Raw genomic sequence first — 24,564 nt, 5'->3', positions numbered from 1 at the left:
CCGTGGGGCTGCGGGCTTTGCGGCGGTCGTCAGCCTCGGCGCCACTGGCGCCCACCTGGCGTCACCGAGCCAGCCTGCGAAGCATTTTCGGGTAGGGCCGCGTCTCTGGCCACAGCTCCCACGCCCGAAGAGCCAGGAGGGAAAGCCGTGCCTCATTGGAAAGCTCTTTGGCAGCCGCTCGCGTGGCCCCACAGCCCGTGGGGCTGCGGGCTTTGCGGCGGCCGTCAGCCTCGGCGCCACCGGCGCCCACCTGGCGCCGCCGAGCCAGCCTGCGAAGCATTTTCCGGTAGGGCCGCGGCTCTGGCCACAGCTCCCACGCCCGAAGAGCCAGGAGGGAAAGCCGTGCCTCGTTGGAAAGCTCTTTGGCAGCTGCTCGCGTGGCCCCACAGCCCGTGGGGCTGCGGGCTTTGCGGCGGCCAACAGCATCGGCGCCACCGGCGCCCACCTGGCGCCGCCGAGCCAGCCTGCGAAGCATTTTCCGGTAGGGCTGCGGCTCTGGCCACAGCTCCCACGCCCGAAGAGCCAGGAGGGAAAGCCGTGCCTCGTTGGAAAGCTCTTTGGCAGCCGCTTGCATGGCCCCACAGCCCGTGGGGCTGCGGGCTTTGCGGCGGCCATCAGCCTTGGCGCCACCGGCGCCCACGTGGCGCCGCCGAGCCAGCCTGCGAAGCATTTTCGGGTAGGGCCGCGGCTCTGGCCACAGCTCCCACGCCCGAAGAGCCAGGAGGGAAAGCCGTGCCTCGTTGGAAAGCTCTTTGGCAGCCGCTCGCGTGGCCCCACAGCCCGTGGGGCTGCGGGCTTTGCGGTGGCCGTCAGCCTCGGCGCCACCGCCGCCCACCTGGCGCCGCTGAGCCAGCCTGCGAAGCATTTTCCGGTAGGGCCGCGGCTCTGGCGACAGCTCCCACGCCCGAAGAGCCAGGAGGGAAAGCCGTGCCTCGTTGGAAAGCTCTTTGGCAGCCGCTCACGTGGCCCCACAGCCCGTGGGGCTGCGGGCTTTGCGGCGGCCGTCAGCCTTGGTGCCACCGCCGCCCACCTGGCGCCGCCGAGCCAGCCTGCGAAGCATTTTCCGGTAGGGCCGCGGCTCTGGCCACAGCTCCCACGCCCGAAGAGCCAGGAGGGAAAGCCGTGCCTCGTTGGAAAGCTCTTTGGCAGCCGCTCGCGTGGCCCCACAGCCCGTGGGGCTGCGGGCTTTGCGGCGGCCGTCAGCCTCGGCGCCACTGGCGCCCACCTGGCGTCACCGAGCCAGCCTGCGAAGCATTTTCGGGTAGGGCCGCGTCTCTGGGCACAGCTCCCACGCCCGAAGAGCCAGGAGGGAAAGCCGTGCCTCGTTGGAAAGCTCTTTGGCAGCCGCTCACGTGGCCCCACAGCCCGTGGGGCTGCGGGCTTTGCGGCGGCCGTCAGCCTCGGCGCCACCGGCGCCCACCTGGCGCCGCCGAGCCAGCCTGCGAAGCATTTTCCGGTAGGGCCGCGGCTCTGGCCACAGCTCCCACGCCCGAAGAGCCAGGAGGGAAAGCCGTGCCTCGTTGGAAAGCTCTTTGGCAGCCGCTCGCGTGGCCCCACAGCCCGTGGGGCTGCGGGCTTTGCGGCGGCCGTCAGCCTCGGCACCACCGGCGCCCACGTGGTGCCGCCGTGCCAGCCTGCGAAGCATTTTCCGGTAGGGCCGCGGCTCTGGCCACAGCTCCCACGCCCGAAGAGCCAGGAGGGAAAGCCGTGCCTCGTTGGAAAGGTCTTTGGCAGCCGCTCGCGTGGCCCCACAGCCCGTGGGGCTGCGGGCTTTACGGCGGCCGTCAGCCTCGGCGCCACCGGCGCCCACCTGGCGCCGCCGAGCCAGCCTGCGAAGCATTTTCAGGTAGGGCCGCGTCTCTGGCCACAGCTCCCACGCCCGAAGAGCCAGGAGGGAAAGCCGTGCCTCGTTGGAAAGCTCTTTGGCAGCCGCTTGCATGGCCCCACAGCCCGTGGGGCTGCGGGCTTTGCGGCGGCCATCAGCCTTGGCGCCACCGGCGCCCACGTGGCGCCGCCGAGCCAGCCTGCGAAGCATTTTCGGGTAGGGCCGCGGCTCTGGCCACAGCTCCCACGCCCGAAGAGCCAGGAGGGAAAGCCGTGCCTCGTTGGAAAGCTCTTTGGCAGCCGCTCGCGTGGCCCCACAGCCCGTGGGGCTGCGGGCTTTGCGGCGGCCGTCAGCCTCGGCGCCACCGCCGCCCACCTGGCGCCGCCGAGCCAGCCTGCGAAGCATTTTCGGGTAGGGCCGCGTCTCTGGCCACAGCTCCCACGCCCGAAGAGCCAGGAGGGAAAGCCGTGCCTCGTTGGAAAGCTCTTTGGCAGCCGCTCACGTGGCCCCACAGCCCGTGGGGCTGCGGGCTTTGTGGCGGCCGTCAGCCTCGGCGCCACCGGCGCCCACCTGGCGCCGCCGAGCCAGCCTGCGAAGCATTTTCGGGTAGGGCCGCGTCTCTGGCCACAGCTCCCACGCCCGAAGAGCCAGGATGGAAAGCCGTGCCTCGTTGGAAAGCTCTTTGGCAGCTGCTCACGTGGCCCCACAGCCCGTGGGGCTGCGGGCTTTGCGGCGGCCGTCAGCCTTGGTGCCACCGCCGCCCACCTGGCGCCGCCGAGCCAGCCTGCGAAGCATTTTCCGGTAGGGCCGCGGCTCTGGCCACAGCTCCCACGCCCGAAGAGCCAGGAGGGAAAGCCGTGCCTCGTTGGAAAGCTCTTTGGCAGCCGCTCGCGTGGCCCCACAGCCCGTGGGGCTGCGGGCTTTGCGGCGGCCGTCAGCCTCGGCGCCACTGGCGCCCACCTGGCGTCACCGAGCCAGCCTGCGAAGCATTTTCCGGTAGGGCCGCGTCTCTGGGCACAGCTCCCACGCCCGAAGAGCCAGGAGGGAAAGCCGTGCCTCGTTGGAAAGCTCTTTGGCAGCCGCTCACGTGGCCCCACAGCCCGTGGGGCTGCGGGCTTTGCGGCGGCCGTCAGCCTCGGCGCCACCGGCGCCCACCTGGCGCCGCCGAGCCAGCCTGCGAAGCATTTTCCGGTAGGGCCGCGGCTCTGGCCACAGCTCCCACGCCCGAAGAGCCAGGAGGGAAAGCCGTGCCTCGTTGGAAAGCTCTTTGGCAGCCGCTCGCGTGGCCCCACAGCCCGTGGGGCTGCGGGCTTTGCGGCGGCCGTCAGCCTCGGCACCACCGGCGCCCACGTGGTGCCGCCGTGCCAGCCTGCGAAGCATTTTCCGGTAGGGCCACGGCTCTGGCCACAGCTCCCACGCCCGAAGAGCCAGGAGGGAAAGCCGTGCCTCGTTGGAAAGCTCTTTGGCAGCCGCTCGCGTGGCCCCACAGCCCGTGGGGCTGCGGGCTTTACGGCGGCCGTCAGCCTCGGCGCCACCGGCGCCCACCTGGCGCCGCCGAGCCAGCCTGCGAAGCATTTTCAGGTAGGGCCGCGTCTCTGGCCACAGCTCCCACGACCGAAGAGCCAGGAGGGAAAGCCGTGCCTCGTTGGAAAGCTCTTTGGCAGCCGCTCGCATGGCCCCACAGCCCGTGGGGCTGCGGGCTTTGCGGCGGCCGTCAGCCTCGGCGCCACCGGCGCCCACCTGGCGCCGCCGAGCCAGCCTGCGAAGCATTTTCCGGTAGGGCCGCGGCTCTGGCCACAGCTCCCACGCCCGAAGAGCCAGGAGGGAAAGCCGTGCCTCGTTGGAAAGCTCTTTGGCAGCCGCTCGCGTGGCCCCACAGCCCGTGGGGCTGCGGGCTTTGCGGCGGCCGTCAGCCTCGGCGCCACCGGCGCCCACGAGGTGCCGCCGTGCCAGCCTGCGAAGCATTTTCTGGTAGGGCCGCGGCTCTGGCCACAGCTCCCACGCCCGAAGAGCCAGGAGGGAAAGCCGTGCCTCGTTGGAAAGCTCTTTGGCAGCCGCTCGCGTGGCCCCACAGCCCGTGGGGCTGCGGGCTTTGCGGCGGCCATCAGCCTCGGCGCCACCGCCGCCCACCTGGCGCCGCCGAGCCAGCCTGCGAAGCATTTTCCGGTAGGGCTGCGGCTCTGGCGACAGCTCCCACGCCCGAAGAGCCAGGAGGGAAAGCCGTGCCTCGTTGGAAAGCTCTTTGGCTGCCGCTCGCGTGGCCCCACAGCCCGTGGGGCTGCGGGCTTTGCGGCGGCCGTCAGCCTTGGCGCCACCGGCGCCCACCTGGCGCCGCCGCGCCAGCCCCCGAAGCATTTTCCGGTAGGGCCGCGGCTCTGGCCACAGCTCCCACGCCCGAAGAGCCAGGAGGGAAAGCCGTGCCTCGTTGGAAAGCTCTTTGGCAGCCGCTCGCGTGGCCCCACAGCCCGTGGGGCTGCGGGCTTTGCGGCGGCCGTCAGCCTTGGCGCCACCGGCGCCCACGTGGTGCCGCCGCGCCAGATTGCGAAGCATTTTCCGGTAGGGCCGCGGCTCTGGCCACAGCTCCCACGCCCGAAGAGCCAGGAGGGAAAGCTGTGCCTCGTTGGAAAGCTCTTTGGCAGCCGCTCACGTGGCCCCACAGCCCGTGGGGCTGCGGGCTTTGCGGCGGCCGTCAGCCTCGGCGCCACCGGCGCCCACCTGGCGCCGCCGAGCCAGCCTGCGAAGCATTTTCCGGTAGGGCCGCGGCTCTGGCCACAGCTCCCACGCCCGAAGAGCCAGGAGGGAAAGCCGTGCCTCGTTGGAAAGCTCTTTGGCAGCCGCTCGCGTGGCCCCACAGCCCGTGGGGCTGCGGGCTTTGCGGCGGCCGTCAGCCTCGGCGCCACCGGCGCCCAGGTGGTGCCGCCGTGCCAGCCTGCGAAGCATTTTCCGGTAGGGCCGCGTCTCTGGCCACAGCTCCCACGCCCGAAGAGCCAGGAGGGAAAGCCGTGCCTCGTTGGAAAGCTCTTTGGCAGCCGCTCGCGTGGCCCCACAGCCCGTGGGGCTGCGGGCTTTGCGGCGGCCGTCAGCCTCGGCGCCACCGGCGCCCACGTCGTGCCGCCGTGCCAGCCTGCGAAGCATTTTCCGGTAGGGCCGCGGCTCTGGCCACAGCTCCCACGCCCGAAGAGCCAGGAGGGAAAGCCGTGCCTCGTTGGAAAGCTCTTTGGCAGCCGCTCGCGTGGCCCCACAGTTCGTGGGGCTGCGGGCTTTGCGGCGGCCATCAGCCTCGGCGCCACCGGCGCCCACGTGGCGCCGCCAAGCCAGCCTGCAAAGCATTTTCCGGTAGGGCCGCGTCTCTGGCCACAGCTCCCACGCCCGAAGAGCCAGGAGGGAAAGCCTTGCCTCGTTGGAAAGCTCTTTGGCAGCCGCTCGCGTGGCCCCACAGCCCGTGGGGCTGCGGGCTTTGCGGCGGCCGTCAGCCTCGGCGCCACTGGCGCCCACCTGGCGTCACCGAGCCAGCCTGCGAAGCATTTTCGGGTAGGGCCGCGTCTCTGGGCACAGCTCCCACGCCCGAAGAGCCAGGAGGGAAAGCCGTGCCTCATTGGAAAGCCCTTTGGCAGCCGCTCGCGTGGCCCCACAGCCCGTGGGGCTGCGGGCTTTGCGGCGGCCGTCAGCCTCGGCGCCACCGGCACCCACCTGGCGCCGCCGAGCCAGCCTGCGAAGCATTTTCCGGTAGGGCCGCGGCTCTGGCCACAGCTCCCACGCCCGAAGAGCCAGGAGGGAAAGCCGTGCCTCGTTGGAAAGCTCTTTGGCAGCCGCTCGCGTGGCCCCACAGCCCGTGGGGCTGCGGGCTTTGCGGCGGCCATCAGCCTCGGCGCCACCGGCGCCCACCTGGCGCCGCCGAACCAGCCTGCGAAGCATTTTCCGGTAGGGCTGCGGCTCTGGCGACAGCTCCCACGCCCGAAGAGCCAGGAGGGAAAGCCGTGCCTCGTTGGAAAGCTCTTTGGCAGCCGCTCGCATGGCCCCACAGCCCGTGGGGCTGCGGGCTTTGCGGCGGCCGTCAGCCTCGGCGCCACCGGCGCCCACGTGGCGCCGCCGAGCCAGCCTGCGAAGCATTTTCGGGTAGGGCCGCGTCTCTGGCCACAGCTCCCACGCCCGAAGAGCCAGGAGGGAAAGCCGTGCCTCGTTGGAAAGCTCTTTGGCAGCCGCTCGCGTGGCCCCACAGCCCGTGGGGCTGCGGGCTTTGCGGCGGCCGTCAGCCTCGGCGCCACCGCCGCCCACCTGGCGCCGCCGAGCCAGCCTGCGAAGCATTTTCCGGTAGGGCCGCGGCTCTGGCCACAGCTCCCACGCCCGAAGAGCCAGGAGGGAAAGCCGTGCCTCGTTGGAAAGCTCTTTGGCAGCCGCTCACGTGGCCCCACAGCCCGTGGGGCTGCGGGCTTTGCGGCGGCCGTCAGCCTCGGTGCCACCGCCGCCCACCTGGCGCCGCCGAGCCAGCCTGCGAAGCATTTTCCGGTAGGGCCGCGGCTCTGGCCACAGCTCCCACGCCCGAAGAGCCAGGAGGGAAAGCCGTGCCTCGTTGGAAAGCTCTTTGGCTGCCGCTCGCGTGGCCCCACAGCCCGTGGGGCTGCGGGCTTTGCGGCGGCCGTCAGCCTTGGTGCCACCGGCGCCCACCTGGCGCCGCCGAGCCAGCCCCCGAAGCATTTTCCGGTAGGGCTGCGGCTCTGGCCACAGCTCCCACGCCCGAAGAGCCAGGAGGGAAAGCCGTGCCTCGTTGGAAAGCTCTTTGGCAGCCGCTCGCGTGGCCCCACAGCCCGTGGGGCTGCGGGCTTTGCGGCGGCCGTCAGCCTCGGCGCCACCGGCGCCCACCTGGCGCCGCCGCGCCAGCCTGCGAAGCATTTTCGGGTAGGGCCGCGGCTCTGGCCACAGCTCCCACGCCCGAAGAGCCAGGAGGGAAAGCCGTGCCTCGTTGGAAAGCTCTTTGGCAGCCGCTCGCGTGGCCCCACAGCCCGTGGGGCTGCGGGCTTTGTGGCGGCCGTCAGCCTCGGCGCCACCGGCGCCCACCTGGCGCCGCCGAGCCAGCCTGCGAAGCATTTTCCGGTAGGGCCGCGTCTCTGGCCACAGCTCCCACGCCCGAAGAGCCAGGAGGGAAAGCCGTGCCTCGTTGGAAAGCTCTTTGGCAGCCGCTCGCGTGGCCCCACAGCCCGTGTGGCTGCGGGCTTTGCGGCGGCCATCAGCCTCGGCGCCACCGGCGCCCACCTGGCGCCGCCGAGCCAGCCTGCGAAGCATTTTCGGGTAGGGCCGCGTCTCTGGCCACAGCTCCCACGCCCGAAGAGCCAGGAGGGAAAGCCGTGCCTCGTTGGAAAGCTCTTTGGCAGCCGCTCGCGTGGCCCCACAGCCCGTGGGGCTGCGGGCTTTGCGGCGGCCGTCAGCCTCGGCGCCACCGCCGCCCACCTGGCGCCGCCGAGTCAGCCTGCGAAGCATTTTCCGGTAGGGCCGCGGCTCTGGCCACAGCTCCCACGCCCGAAGAGCCAGGAGGGAAAGCCGTGCCTCGTTGGAAAGCTCTTTGGCAGCCGCTCGCGTGGCCCCACAGCCCGTGGGGCTGCAGGCTTTGCGGCGGCCGTCAGCCTCGGCGCCACTGGCGCCCACCTGGCGCCGCCGAGCCATCCTGCGAAGCATTTTCCGGTAGGGCCGCGGCTCTGGCCACAGCTCCCACGCCCGAAGAGCCAGGAGGGAAAGCCGTGCCTCGTTGGAAAGCTCTTTGGCAGCCGCTCGCGTGGCCCCACAGCCCGTGCGGCTGCGGGCTTTGCGGCGGCCATCAGCCTCGGCGCCACCGGCGCCCACCTGGCGCCGCCGAGCCAGCCTGCGAAGCATTTTCGGGTAGGGCCGCGTCTCTGGCCACAGCTCCCACGCCCGAAGAGCCAGGAGGGAAAGCCGTGCCTCGTTGGAAAGCTCTTTGGCAGCCGCTCGCGTGGCCCCACAGCCCGTGGGGCTGCGGGCTTTGGGGCGGCCGTCAGCCTCGGCGCCACCGCCGCCCACCTGGCGCCGCCGAGCCAGCCTGCGAAGCATTTTCCGGTAGGGCCGCGTCTCTGGCCACAGCTCCCACGCCCGAAGAGCCAGGAGGGAAAGCCGTGCCTCGTTGGAAAGCTCTTTGGCAGCCGCTCGCGTGGCCCCACAGCCCGTGGGGCTGCGGGCTTTGCGGCGGCCGTCAGCCTCGGCGCCACCGGCGCCCACGTGGTGCCGCCGTGCCAGCCTGCGAAGCATTTTCCGGTAGGGCCGCGGCTCTGGCCACAGCTCCCACGCCCGAAGAGCCAGGAGGGAAAGCCGTGCCTCGTTGGAAAGCTCTTTGGCAGCCGCTGGCGTGGCCCCACAGCCCGTGGGGCTGCGGGCTTTGCGGCGGCCGTCAGCCTCGGCGCCACCGGCGCCCACCTGGCGCCGCCGAGCCAGCCTGCGAAGCATTTTCCGGTAGGGCCGCGTCTCTGGCCACAGCTCCCACGCCCGAAGAGCCAGGAGGGAAAGCCGTGCCTCGTTGGAAAGCTCTTTGGCAGCCGCTCGCGTGGCCCCACAGCCCGTGGGGCTGCGGGCTTTGCGGCGGCCGTCAGCCTCGGCGCCACCGGCACCCACCTGGCGCCGCCGAGCCAGCCTGCGAAGCATTTTCCGGTAGGGCCGCGGCTCTGGCCACAGCTCCCACGCCCGAAGAGCCAGGAGGGAAAGCCGTGCCTCGTTGGAAAGCTCTTTGGCAGCCGCTCACGTGGCCCCACAGCCCGTGGGGCTGCGGGCTTTGCGGCGGCCGTCAGCCTCGGTGCCACCGCCGCCCACCTGGCGCCGCCGAGCCAGCCTGCGAAGCATTTTCCGGTAGGGCCGCGGCTCTGGCCACAGCTCCCACGCCCGAAGAGCCAGGAGGGAAAGCCGTGCCTCGTTGGAAAGCTCTTTGGCAGCCGCTCGCGTGGCCCCACAGCCCGTGGGGCTGCGGGCTTTGCGGCGGCCGTCAGCCTCGGCGCCACCGGCGCCCACGTGGTGCCGCCGTGCCAGCCTGCGAAGCATTTTCGGGTAGGGCCGCGTCTCTGGCCACAGCTCCCACGCCCGAAGAGCCAGGAGGGAAAGCCGTGCCTCGTTGGAAAGCTCTTTGGCAGCCGCTCGCGTGGCCCCACAGCCCGTGGGGCTGCGGGCTTTGCGGCGGCCGTCAGCCTCGGCGCCACCGGCGCCCACCTGGCGCCGCCGAGCCAGCCTGCGAAGCATTTTCCGGTAGGGCCACGGCTCTGGCGACAGCTCCCACGCCCGAAGAGCCAGGAGGGAAAGCCGTGCCTCGTTGGAAAGCTCTTTGGCTGCCGCTCGCGTGGCCCCACAGCCCGTGGGGCTGCGGGCTTTGCGGCGGCCGTCAGCCTTGGTGCCACCGGCGCCCACCTGGCGCCGCCGAGCCAGCCCCCGAAGCATTTTCCGGTAGGGCTGCGGCTCTGGCCACAGCTCCCACGCCCGAAGAGCCAGGAGGGAAAGCCGTGCCTCGTTGGAAAGCTCTTTGGCAGCCGCTCGCGTGGCCCCACAGCCCGTGGGGCTGCGGGCTTTGCGGCGGCCGTCAGCCTCGGTGCCACCGGCGCCCACCTGGCGCCGCCGCGCCAGCCTGCGAAGCATTTTCGGGTAGGGCCGCGGCTCTGGCCACAGCTCCCACGCCCGAAGAGCCAGGAGGGAAAGCCGTGCCTCGTTGGAAAGCTCTTTGGCAGCCGCTCGCGTGGCCCCACAGCCCGTGGGGCTGCAGGCTTTGCGGCGGCCGTCAGCCTCGGCGCCACCGCCGCCCACCTGGCGCCGCCGAGCCAGCCTGCGAAGCATTTTCCGGTAGGGCCGCGGCTCTGGCCACAGCTCCCACGCCCGAAGAGCCAGGAGGGAAAGCCGTGCCTCGTTGGAAAGCTCTTTGGCAGCCGCTCGCGTGGCCCCACAGCCCGTGGGGCTGCGGGCTTTGCGGCGGCCGTCAGCCTCGGCGCCACCGGCGCCCACCTGGCGCCGCCGAGCCAGCCTGCGAAGCATTTTCGGGTAGGGCCGCGTCTCTGGCCACAGCTCCCACGCCCGAAGAGCCAGGAGGGAAAGCCGTGCCTCGTTGGAAAGCTCTTTGGCAGCCGCTCGCGTGGCCCCACAGCCCGTGGGGCTGCGGGCTTTGCGGCGGCCGTCAGCCTCGGCGCCACCGCCGCCCACCTGGCGCCGCCGAGTCAGCCTGCGAAGCATTTTCCGGTAGGGCCGCGGCTCTGGCCACAGCTCCCACGCCCGAAGAGCCAGGAGGGAAAGCCGTGCCTCGTTGGAAAGCTCTTTGGCAGCCGCTCGCGTGGCCCCACAGCCCGTGGGGCTGCAGGCTTTGCGGCGGCCGTCAGCCTCGGCGCCACTGGCGCCCACCTGGCGCCGCCGAGCCATCCTGCGAAGCATTTTCCGGTAGGGCCGCGGCTCTGGCCACAGCTCCCACGCCCGAAGAGCCAGGAGGGAAAGCCGTGCCTCGTTGGAAAGCTCTTTGGCAGCCGCTCGCGTGGCCCCACAGCCCGTGGGGCTGCGGGCTTTGCGGCGGCCGTCAGCCTCGGCGCCACCGGCGCCCACCTGGCGCCGCCGAGCCAGCCTGCGAAGCATTTTCGGGTAGGGCCGCGTCTCTGGCCACAGCTCCCACGCCCGAAGAGCCAGGAGGGAAAGCCGTGCCTCGTTGGAAAGCTCTTTGGCAGCCGCTCGCGTGGCCCCACAGCCCGTGGGGCTGCGGGCTTTGCGGCGGCCGTCAGCCTCGGCGCCACCGGCGCCCACCTGGCGCCGCCGAGCCAGCCTGCGAAGCATTTTCCGGTAGGGCCGCGTCTCTGGCCACAGCTCCCACGCCCGAAGAGCCAGGAGGGAAAGCCGTGCCTCGTTGGAAAGCTCTTTGGCAGCCGCTCGCGTGGCCCCACAGCCCGTGGGGCTGCGGGCTTTGCGGCGGCCGTCAGCCTCGGCGCCACCGGCGCCCACGTGGTGCCGCCGTGCCAGCCTGCGAAGCATTTTCCGGTAGGGCCGCGGCTCTGGCCACAGCTCCCACGCCCGAAGAGCCAGGAGGGAAAGCCGTGCCTCGTTGGAAAGCTCTTTGGCAGCCGCTCGCGTGGCCCCACAGCCCGTGGGGCTGCGGGCTTTGCGGCGGCCGTCAGCCTCGGCGCCACCGGCGCCCACCTGGCGCCGCCGAGCCAGCCTGCGAAGCATTTTCCGGTAGGGCCGCGGCTCTGGCCACAGCTCCCACGCCCGAAGAGCCAGGAGGGAAAGCCGTGCCTCGTTGGAAAGCTCTTTGGCAGCCGCTCACGTGGCCCCACAGCCCGTGGGGCTGCGGGCTTTGCGGCGGCCGTCAGCCTCGGCGCCACCGGCGCCCACCTGGCGCCGCCGAGCCAGCCTGCGAAGCATTTTCGGGTAGGGCCGCGTCTCTGGCCACAGCTCCCATGCCCGAAGAGCCAGGAGGGAAAGCCGTGCCTCGTTGGAAAGTTCTTTGGCAGCCGCTCGCGTGGCCCCACAGCCCGTGGGGCTGCGGGCTTTGCGGCGGCCGTCAGCCTCGGCACCACCGGCGCCCACGTGGTGCCGCCGTGCCAGCCTGCGAAGCATTTTCCGGTAGGGCCGCGGCTCTGGCCACAGCTCCCACGCCCGAAGAGCCAGGAGGGAAAGCCGTGCCTCGTTGGAAAGCTCTTTGGCAGCCGCTCGCGTGGCCCCACAGCCCGTGGGGCTGCGGGCTTTACGGCGGCCGTCAGCCTCGGCGCCACCGGCGCCCACCTGGCGCCGCCGAGCCAGCCTGCGAAGCATTTTCGGGTAGGGCCGCGTCTCTGGCCACAGCTCCCACGCCCGAAGAGCCAGGAGGGAAAGCCGTGCCTCGTTGGAAAGCTCTTTGGCAGCCGCTCGCATGGCCCCACAGCCCGTGGGGCTGCGGGCTTTGCGGCGGCCGTCAGCCTCGGCGCCACCGGCGCCCACCTGGCGCCGCCGAGCCAGCCTGCGAAGCATTTTCCGGTAGGGCCGCGTCTCTGGCCACAGCTCCCACGCCCGAAGAGCCAGGAGGGAAAGCCGTGCCTCGTTGGAAAGCTCTTTGGCAGCCGCTCGCGTGGCCCCACAGCCCGTGGGGCTGCGGGCTTTGCGGCGGCCGTCAGCCTCGGCGCCACCGGCGCCCACGTGGTGCCGCCGTGCCAGCCTGCGAAGCATTTTCCAGTAGGGCCGCGGCTCTGGCCACAGCTCCCACGCCCGAAGAGCCAGGAGGGAAAGCCGTGCCTCGTTGGAAAGCTCTTTGGCAGCCGCTCGCGTGGCCCCACAGCCCGTGGGGCTGCGGGCTTTGCGGCGGCCGTCAGCCTCGGCGCCACCGCCGCCCACCTGGCGCCGCCGAGCCAGCCTGCGAAGCATTTTCCGGTAGGGCTGCGGCTCTGGCGACAGCTCCCACGCCCGAAGAGCCAGGAGGGAAAGCCGTGCCTCGTTGGAAAGCTCTTTGGCTGCCGCTCGCGTGGCCCTACAGCCCGTGGGGCTGCGGGCTTTGCGGCGGCCGTCAGCCTTGGCGCCACCGGCGCCCACCTGGCGCCGCCGCGCCAGCCCCCGAAGCATTTTCCGGTAGGGCTGCGGCTCTGGCCACAGCTCCCACGCCCGAAGAGCCAGGAGGGAAAGCCGTGCCTCATTGGAAACCTCTTTGGCAGCCGCTCGCGTGGCCCCACAGCCCGTGGGGCTGCGGGCTTTGCGGCGGCCATCAGCCTCGGCGCCACCGGCGCCCACCTGGCGCCGCCGCGCCAGCCTGCGAAGCATTTTCCGGTAGGGCCGCGGCTCTGGCCACAGCTCCCACGCCCGAAGAGCCAGGAGTGAAAGCCGTGCCTCGTTGGAAAGCTCTTTGGCAGCCGCTCGCGTGGCCCCACAGCCCGTGGGGCTGCGGGCTTTGCGGCGGCCGTCAGCCTCGGCGCCACCGGCGCCCACGTGGTGCCGCCGTGCCAGCCTGCGAAGCATTTTCCGGTAGGGCCGCGGCTCTGGCCACAGCTCCCACGCCCGAAGAGCCAGGAGGGAAAGCCGTGCCTCGTTGGAAAGCTCTTTGGCAGCCGCTCGCATGGCCCCACAGTTCGTGGGGCTGCGGGCTTTGCGGCGGCCATCAGCCTCGGCGCCACCGGCGCCCACGTGGCGCCGCCGCGCCAGCCTGCGAAGCATTTTCCGGTAGGGCCGCGTCTCTGGCCACAGCTCCCACGCCCGAAGAGCCAGGAGGGAAAGCCGTGCCTCGTTGGAAAGCTCTTTGGCAGCCGCTCGCGTGGCCCCACAGCCCGTGGGGCTGCGGGCTTTGCGGCGGCCGTCAGCTTCGGCGCCACTGGCGCCCACCTGGCGTCACCGAGCCAGCCTGCGAAGCATTTTCGGGTAGGGCCGCGTCTCTGGGCACAGCTCCCACGCCCGAAGAGCCAGAAGGGAAAGCCGTGCCTCGTTGGAAAGCTCTTTGGCAGCCGCTCGCGTGGCCCCACAGCCCGTGGGGCTGCGGGCTTTGCGGCGGCCGTCAGCCTCGGCGCCACCGGCGCCCACCTGGTGCCGCCGCGCCAGCCTGCGAAGCATTTTCCGGTAGGGCCGCGGCTCTGGCCACAGCTCCCACGCCCGAAGAGCCAGGAGGGAAAGCCGTGCCTCGTTGGAAAGCTCTTTGGCAGCCGCTCGCGTGGCCCCACAGCCCGTGGGGCTGCGGGCTTTGCGGCGGCCGTCAGCCTCGGCGCCACCGCCGCCCACCTGGCGCCGCCGAGCCAGCCTGCGAAGCATTTTCCGGTAGGGCTGCGGCTCTGGCGACAGCTCCCACGCCCGAAGAGCCAGGAGGGAAAGCCGTGCCTCGTTGGAAAGCTCTTTGGCAGCCGCTCGCATGGCCCCACAGCCCGTGGGGCTGCGGGCTTTGCGGCGGCCATCAGCCTCGGCGCCACCGGCGCCCACGTGGCGCCGCCGAGCCAGCCTGCGAAGCATTTTCGGGTAGGGCCGCGTCTCTGGCCACAGCTCCCACGCCCGAAGAGCCAGGAGGGAAAGCCGTGCCTCGTTGGAAAGCTCTTTGGCAGCCGCTCGCGTGGCCCCACAGCCCGTGGGGCTGCGGGCTTTGCGGCGGCCGTCAGCCTCGGCGCCACCGCCGCCCACCTGGCGCCGCCGAGCCACCCTGCGAAGCATTTTCCGGTAGGGCCGCGGCTCTGGCGACAGCTCCCACGCCCGAAGAGCCAGGAGGGAAAGCCGTGCCTCGTTGGAAAGCTCTTTGGCAGCCGCTCGCGTGGCCCCACAGCCCGTGGGGCTGCGGGCTTTGCGGCGGCCGTCAGCCTCGGCGCCACCGGCGCCCACCTGGCGCCGCCGAGCCAGCCTGCGAAGCATTTTCGGGTAGGGCCGCGTCTCTGGCCACAGCTCCCACGCCCGAAGAGCCAGGAGGGAAAGCCATGCCTCGTTGGAAAGCTCTTTGGCAGCCGCTCGCGTGGCCCCACAGCCCGTGGGGCTGCGGGCTTTGCGGCGGCCGTCAGCCTCGGCGCCACCGGCGCCCACGTGGTGCCGCCGTGCCAGCCTGCGAAGCATTTTCCAGTAGGGCCGCGGCTCTGGCCACAGCTCCCACGCCCGAAGAGCCAGGAGGGAAAGCCGTGCCTCGTTGGAAAGCTCTTTGGCTGCCGCTCGCGTGGCCCCACAGCCCGTGGGGCTGCGGGCTTTGCGGCGGCCGTCAGCCTTGGTGCCACCGGCGCCCACGTGGTGCCGCCGCGCCAGATTGCGAAGCATTTTCCGGTAGGGCCGCGGCTCTGGCCACAGCTCCCAAGCCCGAAGAGCCAGGAGGGAAAGCCGTGCCTCGTTGGAAAGCTCTTTGGCAGCCGCTCGCGTGGCCCCACAGCCCGTGGGGCTGCGGGCTTTGCGGCGGCCGTCAGCCTCGGTGCCACCGGCGCCCACCTGGCGCCGCCGCGCCAGCCTGCGAAGCATTTTCGGGTAGGGCCGCGTCTCTGGCCACAGCTCCCACGCCCGAAGAGCCAGGAGGGAAAGCCGTGCCTCGTTGGAAAGCTCTTTGGCAGCCGCTCGCGTGGCCCCACAGCCCGTGGGGCTGCGGGCTTTGCGGCGGCCGTCAGCCTCGGCGCCACCGGCGCCCACCTGGCGCCGCCGAGCCAGCCTGCGAAGCATTTTCCGGTAGGGCCGCGGCTCTGGCCACAGCTCCCACGCCCGAAGAGCCAGGAGGGAAAGCCGTGCCTCGTTGGAAAGCTCTTTGGCAGCCGCTCGCGTGGCCCCACAGCCCGTGCGGCTGCGGGCTTTGCGGCGGCCGTCAGCCTCGGCGCCTCCGGCGCCCACCTGGCGCCGCCGAGCCAGCCTGCGAAGCATTTTCGGGTAGGGCCGCGTCTCTGGCCACAGCTCCCACGCCCGAAGAGCCAGGAGGGAAAGCCGTGCCTCGTTGGAAAGCTCTTTGGCAGCCGCTCGCGTGGCCCCACAGCCCGTGGGGCTGCGGGCTTTGCGGCGGCCGTCAGCCTTGGCGCCACCGCCGCCCACCTGGCGCCGCCGAGCCAGCCTGCGAAGCATTTTCCGGTAGGGCCGCGGCTCTGGCCACAGCTCCCACGCCTGAAGAGCCAGGAGGGAAAGCCGTGCCTCGTTGGAAAGCTCTTTGGCAGCCGCTCGCGTGGCCCCACAGCCCGTGGGGCTGCGGGCTTTGCGGCGGCCGTCAGCCTCGGCGCCACCGGCGCCCACCTGGCGCCGCCAAGCCAGCCTGCGAAGCATTTTCCGGTAGGGCCGCGGCTCTGGCCACAGCTCCCACGCCCGAAGAGCCAGGAGTGAAAGCCGTGCCTCGTTGGAAAGCTCTTTGGCAGCCGCTCACGTGGCCCCACAGCCCGTGGGGCTGCGGGCTTTGCGGCGGCCATCAGCCTCGGCGCCACCGGCGCCCACGTGGCGCCGCCGCGCCAGCCTGCGAAGCATTTTCCGGTAGGGCCGCGGCTCTGGCCACAGCTCCCACGCCCGAAGAGCTAGGAGGGAAAGCCGTGCCTCGTTGGAAAGCTCTTTGGCAGCCGCTCGCGTGGCCCCACAGCCCGTGGGGCTGCGGGCTTTGCGGCGGCCATCAGCCTCGGTGCCACCGGCACCCACCTGGCGCCGCCGAGCCAGCCTGCGAAGCATTTTCTGGTAGGGCCGCGGCTCTGGCCACAGCTCCCACGCCCGAAGAGCCAGGAGGGAAAGCCGTGCCTCGTTGGAAAGCTCTTTGGCAGCCGCTCGCGTGGCCCCACAGCCCGTGGGGCTGCGGGCTTTGCGGCGGCCATCAGCCTCGGTGCCACCGGCACCCACCTGGCGCCGCCGAGCCAGCCTGCGAAGCATTTTCTGGTAGGGCCGCGGCTCTGGCCACAGCTCCCACGCCCGAAGAGCCAGGAGGGAAAGCCGTGCCTCGTTGGAAAGCTCTTTGGCAGCCGCTCGCGTGGCCCCACAGCCCGTGGGGCTGCGGGCTTTGTGGCGGCCGTCAGCCTCGGCGCCACCGGCGCCCACCTGGCGCCGCCGAGCCAGCCTGCGAAGCATTTTCCGGTAGGGCCGCGGCTCTGGCCACAGTTCCCACGCCCAAAGAGCCAGGAGGGAAAGCCGTGCCTCGTTGGAAAGCTCTTTGGCAGCCGCTCGCGTGGCCCCACAGCCCGTGGGGCTGCGGGCTTTGCGGCGGCCGTCAGCCTCGGCGCCACCGGCGCCCACGTGGTGCCGCCGTGCCAGCCTGCGAAGCATTTTCCGGTAGGGCCGCGGCTCTGGCCACAGCTCCCACGCCCGAAGAGCCAGGAGGGAAAGCCGTGCCTCGTTGGAAAGCTCTTTGGCAGCCGCTCGCGTGGCCCCACAGTCCGTGGGGCTGCGGGCTTTGCGGCGGCCATCAGCCTCGGCGCCACCGGCGCCCACGTGGCGCCGCCGCGCCAGCCTGCGAAGCATTTTCCGGTAGGGCCGCGTCTCTGGCCACAGCTCCCACGCCCGAAGAGCCAGGAGGGAAAGCCTTGCCTCGTTGGAAAGCTCTTTGGCAGCCGCTCGCGTGGCCCCACAGCCCGTGGGGCTGCGGGCTTTGCGGCGGCCGTCAGCCTCGGCGCCACTGGCGCCCACCTGGCGTCACCGAGCCAGCCTGCGAAGCATTTTCGGGTAGGGCCGCGTCTCTGGGCACAGCTCCCACGCCCGAAGAGCCAGAAGGGAAAGCCGTGCCTCGTTGGAAAGCTCTTTGGCAGCCGCTCGCGTGGCCCCACAGCCCGTGGGGCTGCGGGCTTTGCGGCGGCCGTCAGCCTCGGCGCCACCGGCGCCCACCTGGCGCCGCCGAGCCAGCCTGCGAAGCATTTTCCGGTAGGGCCGCGTCTCTGGCCACAGCTCCCACGCCCGAAGAGCCAGGAGTGAAAGCCGTGCCTCGTTGGAAAGCTCTTTGGCAGCCGCTCGCGTGGCCCCACAGCCCGTGGGGCTGCGGGCTTTGCGGCGGCCGTCAGCCTCGGCGCCACCGCCGCCCACCTGGCGCCGCCGAGCCAGCCTGCGAAGCATTTTCCGGTAGGGCCGCGGCTCTGGCCACAGCTCCCACGCCCGAAGAGCCAGGAGGGAAAGCCGTGCCTCGTTGGAAAGCTCTTTGGCAGCCGCTCGCATGGCCCCACAGCCCGTGGGGCTGCGGGCTTTGCGGCGGCCGTCAGCCTTGGCGCCACCGCCGCCCACCTGGCGCCGCCGAGCCAGCCTGCGAAGCATTTTCCGGTAGGGCCGCGGCTCTGGCCACAGCTCCCACGCCCGAAGAGCCAGGAGGGAAAGCCGTGCCTCGTTGGAAAGCTCTTTGGCAGCCGCTCGCGTGGCCCCACAGCCCGTGGGGCTGCGGGCTTTGCGGCGGCCGTCAGCCTCGGCGCCACCGGCGCCCACGTGGTGCCGCCGTGCGAGCCTGCGAAGCATTTTCCAGTAGGGCCGCGTCTCTGGCCACAGCTCCCACGCCCGAAGAGCCAGGAGGGAAAGCCGTGCCTCGTTGGAAAGCTCTTTGGCAGCCGCTCGCGTGGCCCCACAGCCCGTGGGGCTGCGGGCTTTGCGGCGGCCGTCAGCCTCGGCGCCACCGGCGCCCACCTGGCGCCGCCGAGCCAGCCTGCGAAGCATTTTCCGGTAGGGCCGCGTCTCTGGCCACAGCTCCCACGCCCGAAGAGCCAGGAGGGAAAGCCGTGCCTCGTTGGAAAGCTCTTTGGCAGCCGCTCGCGTGGCCCCACAGCCCGTGGGGCTGCGGGCTTTGCGGCGGCCGTCAGCCTCGGCGCCACCGCCGCCCACCTGGCGCCGCCGAGCCACCCTGCGAAGCATTTTCCGGTAGGGCCGCGGCTCTGGCCACAGCTCCCACGCCCGAAGAGCCAGGAGGGAAAGCCGTGCCTCGTTGGAAAGCTCTTTGGCAGCCGCTCGCGTGGCCCCACAGCCCGTGGGGCTGCGGGCTTTGCGGCGGCCGTCAGCCTCGGCGCCACCGGCGCCCACCTGGCGCCGCCGAGCCAGCCTGCGAAGCATTTTCGGGTAGGGCCGCGTCTCTGGCCACAGCTCCCACGCCCGAAGAGCCAGGAGGGAAAGCCGTGCCTCGTTGGAAAGCTCTTTGGCAGCCGCTCGCGTGGCCCCACAGCCCGTGGGGCTGCGGGCTTTGCGGCGGCCGTCAGCCTCGGCGCCACCGGCGCCCACGTGGTGCCGCCGTGCCAGCCTGCGAAGCATTTTCCGGTAGGGCCGCGTCTCTGGCCACAGCTCCCACGCCCGAAGAGCCAGGAGGGAAAGCCGTGCCTCGTTGGAAAGCTCTTTGGCAGCCGCTCGCGTGGCCCCACAGCCCGTGGGGCTGCGGGCTTTGCGGCGGCCGTCAGCCTCGGCGCCACCGGCGCCCACCTGGCGCCGCCGAGCCAGCCTGCGAAGCATTTTCCGGTAGGGCTGCGGCTCTGGCCACAGCTCCCAAGCCCGAAGAGCCAGGAGGGAAAGCCGTGCCTCGTTGGAAAGCTCTTTGGCAGCCGCTCGCGTGGCCCCACAGCCCGTGGGGCTGCGGGCTTTGCGGCGGCCGTCAGCCTCGGTGCCACTGGCGCCCACCTGGCGCCGCCGCGCCAGCCTGCGAAGCATTTTCGGGTAGGGCCGCGTCTCTGGCCACAGCTGCCATGCCCGAAGAGCCAGGAGGGAAAGCCGTGCCTCGTTGGAAAGCTCTTTGGCAGCCGCTCGCGTGGCCCCACAGCCCGTGGGGCTGCGGGCTTTGCGGCGGCCGTCAGCCTCGGCGCCACCGGCGCCCACCTGGCGCCGCCGAGCCAGCCTGCGAAGCATTTTCCGGTAGGGCCGCGGCTCTGGCCACAGCTCCCACGCCCGAAGAGCCAGGAGGGAAAGCCGTGCCTCGTTGGAAAGGTCTTTGGCAGCCGCTCGCGTGGCCCCACAGCCCGTGGGGCTGCGGGCTTTGCGGCGGCCGTCAGCCTCGGCGCCACCGGCGCCCACCTGGCGCCGCCGAGCCAGCCTGCGAAGCATTTTCGGGTAGGGCCGCGTCTCTGGCCACAGCTCCCACGCCCGAAGAGCCAGGAGTGAAAGCCGTGCCTCGTTGGAAAGCTCTTTGGCAGCCGCTCGCGTGGCCCCACAGCCCGTGGGGCTGCGGGCTTTGCGGCGGCCGTCAGCCTCGGCGCCACCGCCGCCCACCTGGCGCCGCCGAGCCAGCCTGCGAAGCATTTTCCGGTAGGGCCGCGGCTCTGGCCACAGCTCCCACGCCCGAAGAGCCAGGAGGGAAAGCCGTGCCTCGTTGGAAAGCTCTTTGGCAGCCGCTCGCATGGCCCCACAGCCCGTGGGGCTGCGGGCTTTGCGGCGGCCGTCAGCCTCGGCGCCACCGCCGCCCACCTGGCGCCGCCGAGCCAGCCTGCGAAGCATTTTCCGGTAGGGCCGCGGCTCTGGCCACAGCTCCCACGCCCGAAGAGCCAGGAGGGAAAGCCGTGCCTCGTTGGAAAGCTCTTTGGCAGCCGCTCGCGTGGCCCCACAGCCCGTGGGGCTGCGGGCTTTGCGGCGGCCGTCAGCCTCGGCGCCACCGGCGCCCACGTGGTGCCGCCGTGCGAGCCTGCGAAGCATTTTCCAGTAGGGCCGCGTCTCTGGCCACAGCTCCCACGCCCGAAGAGCCAGGAGGGAAAGCCGTGCCTCGTTGGAAAGCTCTTTGGCAGCCGCTCGCGTGGCCCCACAGCCCGTGGGGCTGCGGGCTTTGCGGCGGCCGTCAGCCTCGGCGCCACCGGCGCCCACCTGGCGTCACCGAGCCAGCCTGCGAAGCATTTTCCGGTAGGGCTGCGGCTCTGGCGACAGCTCCCACGCCCGAAGAGCCAGGAGGGAAAGCCGTGCCTCGTTGGAAAGCTCTTTGGCAGCCGCTCGCGTGGCCCCACAGCCCGTGGGGCTGCGGGCTTTGCGGCGGCCGTCAGCCTCGGTGCCACCGGCGCCCATGTGGTGCCGCCGCGCCAGATTGCGAAGCATTTTCCGGTAGGGCCGCGGCTCTGGCCACAGCTCCCAAGCCCGAAGAGCCAGGAGGGAAAGCCGTGCCTCGTTGGAAAGCTCTTTGGCAGCCGCTCGCGTGGCCCCACAGCCCGTGGGGCTGCGGGCTTTGCGGCGGCCGTCAGCCTCGGTGCCACCGGCGCCCACCTGGCGCCGCCGCGCCAGCCTGCGAAGCATTTTCGGGTAGGGCCGCGTCTCTGGCCACAGCTCCCACGCCCGAAGAGCCAGGAGGGAAAGCCGTGCCTCGTTGGAAAGCTCTTTGGCAGCCGCTCGCGTGGCCCCACAGCCCGTGGGGCTGCGGGCTTTGCGGCGGCCGTCAGCCTCGGCGCCACCGGCGCCCACGTGGCGCCACCGAGCCAGCCTGCGAAGCATTTTCCGGTAGGGCCGCGGCTCTGGCCACAGCTCCCACGCCCGAAGAGCCAGGAGGGAAAGCCGTGCCTCGTTGGAAAGCTCTTTGGCAGCCGCTCGCGTGGCCCCACAGCCCGTGGGGCTGCGGGCTTTGCGGCGGCCGTCAGCCTCGGCGCCACCGGCGCCCACCTGGCGCCGCCGAGCCAGCCTGCGAAGCATTTTCCGGTAGGGCCGCGGCTCTGGCCACAGCTCCCACGCCCGAAGAGCCAGGAGGGAAAGCCGTGCCTCGTTGGAAAGCTCTTTGGCAGCCGCTCGCATGGCCCCACAGCCCGTGGGGCTGCGGGCTTTGCGGCGGCCGTCAGCCTCGGCGCCACCGGCGCCCACCTGGCGCCGCCGAGCCAGCCTGCGAAGCATTTTCCGGTAGGGCCGCGGCTCTGGCCACAGCTCCCACGCCCGAAGAGCCAGGAGGGAAAGCCGTGCCTCGTTGGAAAGCTCTTTGGCAGCCGCTCGCGTGGACCCACAGCCCGTGGGGCTGCGGGCTTTGCGGCGGCCGTCAGCCTTGGCGCCACCGCCGCCCACCTGGCGCCGCCGAGCCAGCCTGCGAAGCATTTTCCGGTAGGGCCGCGGCTCTGGCCACAGCTCCCACGCCCGAAGAGCCAGGAGGGAAAGCCGTGCCTCGTTGGAAAGCTCTTTGGCAGCCGCTCGCGTGGCCCCACAGCCCGTGGGGCTGCGGGCTTTGCGGCGGCCGTCAGCCTCGGCGCCACCGGCGCCCACCTGGCGCCGCCAAGCCAGCCTGCGAAGCATTTTCCGGTAGGGCCGCGGCTCTGGCCACAGCTCCCACGCCCGAAGAGCCAGGAGGGAAAGCCGTGCCTCGTTGGAAAGCTCTTTGGCAGGGGCTCGCGTGGCCCCACAGCCCGTGGGGCTGCGGGCTTTGCGGCGGCCGTCAGCCTCGGCGCCACCGGTGACCACCTGGCGCCGCCGAGCCAGCCTGCGAAGCATTTTCCGGTAGGGCCGCGGCTCTGGCCACAGCTCCCACGCCCGAAGAGCCAGGAGGGAAAGCCGTGCCTCGTTGGAAAGCTCTTTGGCAGCCGCTCGCGTGGCCCCACAGCCCGTGGGGCTGCGGGCTTTGCGGCGGCCGTCAGCCTCGGCGCCACCGGCGCCCACCTGGCGCCGCCGAGCCAGCCTGCGAAGCATTTTCCGGTAGGGCCGCGTCTCTGGCCACAGCTCCCACGCCCGAAGAGCCAGGAGGGAAAGCCGTGCCTCGTTGGAAAGCTCTTTGGCAGCCGCTCGCGTGGCCCCACAGCCCGTGGGGCTGCGGGCTTTGCGGCGGCCGTCAGCCTCGGCGCCACCGCCGCCCACCTGGCGCCGCCGAGCCAGCCTGTGAAGCATTTTCCGGTAGGGCCGCGTCTCTGGCCACAGCTCCCACGCCCGAAGAGCCAGGAGGGAAAGCCGTGCCTCGTTGGAAAGCTCTTTGGCAGCCACTCGCGTGGCCCCACAGCCCGTGGGGCTGCGGGCTTTGCGGCGGCCATCAGCCTTGGCGCCACCGGCGCCCACGTGGCGCCGCCGCGCCAGCCTGCGAAGCATTTTCCGGTAGGGCCGCGGCTCTGGCCACAGCTCCCACGCCCGAAGAGCCAGGAGGGAAAGCCGTGCCTCGTTGGAAAGCTCTTTGGCAGCCGCTCGCGTGGCCCCACAGCCCGTGGGGCTGCGGGCTTTGCGGCGGCCGTCAGCCTCGGTGCCACCGGCACCCACGTGGCGCCACCGAGCCAGCCTGCGAAGCATTTTCTGGTAGGGCCGCGGCTCTGGCCACAGCTCCCACGCCCGAAGAGCCAGGAGGGAAAGCCGTGCCTCGTTGGAAAGCTCTTTGGCAGCCGCTCGCGTGGCCCCACAGCCCGTGGGGCTGCGGGCTTTGTGGCGGCCGTCAGCCTCGGCGCCACCGGCGCCCACGTGGCGCCGCCCAGCCAGCCTGCGAAGCATTTTCTGGTAGGGCCGCGGCTCTGGCCACAGCTCCCACGCCCGAAGAGCCAGGAGGGAAAGCCGTGCCTCGTTGGAAAGCTCTTTGGCAGCCGCTCGCGTGGCCCCACAGCCCGTGGGGCTGCGGGCTTTGCAGCGGCCGTCAGCCTCGGCGCCACCGGCGCCCACCTGGCGCCGCCGCGCCAGCCTGCGAAGCATTTTCCGGTAGGGCCGCGGCTCTGGCCACAGCTCCCATGCCCGAAGAGCCAGGAGGGAAAGCCGTGCCTCGTTGGAAAGCTCTTTGGCAGCCGCTCGCGTGGCCCCACAGCCCGTGGGGCTGCGGGCTTTGCGGCGGCCGTCAGCCTCGGCGCCACCGGCGCCCACCTGGCGCCGCCGAGCCAGCCTGCGAAGCATTTTCCGGTAGGGCCGCGTCTCTGGCCACAGCTCCCACGCCCGAAGAGCCAGGAGGGAAAGCCGTGCCTCGTTGGAAAGCTCTTTGGCAGCCGCTCGCGTGGCCCCACAGCCCGTGGGGCTGCGGGCTTTGCGGCGGCCGTCAGCCTCGGCGCCACCGGCGCCCACCTGGCGCCGCCAAGCCAGCCTGCGAAGCATTTTCCGGTAGGGCCGCGGCTCTGGCCACAGCTCCCACGCCCGAAGAGCCAGGAGGGAAAGCCGTGCCTCGTTGGAAAGCTCTCTGGCAGCCGCTCGCGTGGCCCCACAGCCCGTGGGGCTGCGGGTTTTGCGGCGGCCATCAGCCTCGGTGCCACCGGCACCCACCTGGCGCCGCCGAGCCAGCCTGCGAAGCATTTTCTGGTAGGGCCGCGGCTCTGGCCACAGCTCCCACGCCCGAAGAGCCAGGAGGGAAAGCCGTGCCTCGTTGGAAAGCTCTTTGGCAGCCGCTCGCGTGGCCCCACAGCCCGTGGGGCTGCGGGCTTTGTGGCGGCCGTCAGCCTCGGCGCCACCGGCGCCCACCTGGCGCCGCCGAGCCAGCCTGCGAAGCATTTTCCGGTAGGGCCGCGGCTCTGGCCACAGTTCCCACGCCCAAAGAGCCAGGAGGGAAAGCCGTGCCTCGTTGGAAAGCTCTTTGGCAGCCGCTCGCGTGGCCCCACAGCCCGTGGGGCTGCGGGCTTTGCGGCGGCCGTCAGCCTCGGCGCCACCGGCGCCCACCTGGCGCCGCCGCGCCAGCCTGCGAAGCATTTTCCGGTAGGGCCGCGGCTCTGGCCACAGCTCCCACGCCCGAAGAGCCAGGAGGGAAAGCCGTGCCTCGTTGGAAAGCTCTCTGGCAGCCGCTCGCATGGCCCCACAGCCCGTGGGGCTGCGGGCTTTGCGGCGGCCGTCAGCCTCGGCGCCACCGGCGCCCACCTGGCGCCGCCGAGCCAGCCTGCGAAGCATTTTCTGGTAGGGCCGCGGCTCTGGCCACAGCTCCCACGCCCGAAGAGCCAGGAGGGAAAGCCGTGCCTCGTTGGAAAGCTCTTTGGCAGCCGCTCGCGTGGCCCCACAGCCCGTGGGGCTGCGGGCTTTGTGGCGGCCGTCAGCCTCGGCGCCACCGGCGCCCTCGTGGCGCCGCCGCGCCAGCCTGCGAAGCATTTTCCGGTAGGGCCGCGGCTCTGGCCACAGCTCCCACGCCCGAAGAGCCAGGAGGGATGCCGTGCCTCGTTGGAAAGCTCTTTGGCAGCCGCTCGCGTGGCCCCACAGCCCGTGGGGCTGCGGGCTTTGCGGCGGCCATCAGCCTCGGCGCCACCAGCGCCCACGTGTTGCCGCTGCGCCAGCCTGCGAAGCATTTTCCGGTAGGGCCGCGGCTCTGGCCACAGCTCCCACGCCCGAAGAGCCAGGAGGGAAAGCCGTGCCTCGTTGGAAAGCTCTTTGGCAGCCGCTCGCGTGGCCCCACAGCCCGTGGGGCTGCGGGCTTTGCGGCGGCCATCAGCCTCGGTGCCACCGGCACCCACCTGGCGCCGCCGAGCCAGCCTGCGAAGCATTTTCTGGTAGGGCCGCGGCTCTGGCCACAGCTCCCACGCCCGAAGAGCCAGGAGGGAAAGCCGTGCCTCGTTGGAAAGCTCTTTGGCAGCCGCTCGCGTGGCCCC

This window comes from Larus michahellis, unplaced genomic scaffold, assembly GCF_964199755.1.
Source record: "Larus michahellis unplaced genomic scaffold, bLarMic1.1 SCAFFOLD_53, whole genome shotgun sequence".
NCBI lineage: Eukaryota > Metazoa > Chordata > Aves > Charadriiformes > Laridae > Larus > Larus michahellis.
This window is presented reverse-complemented; position numbering follows the sequence as displayed.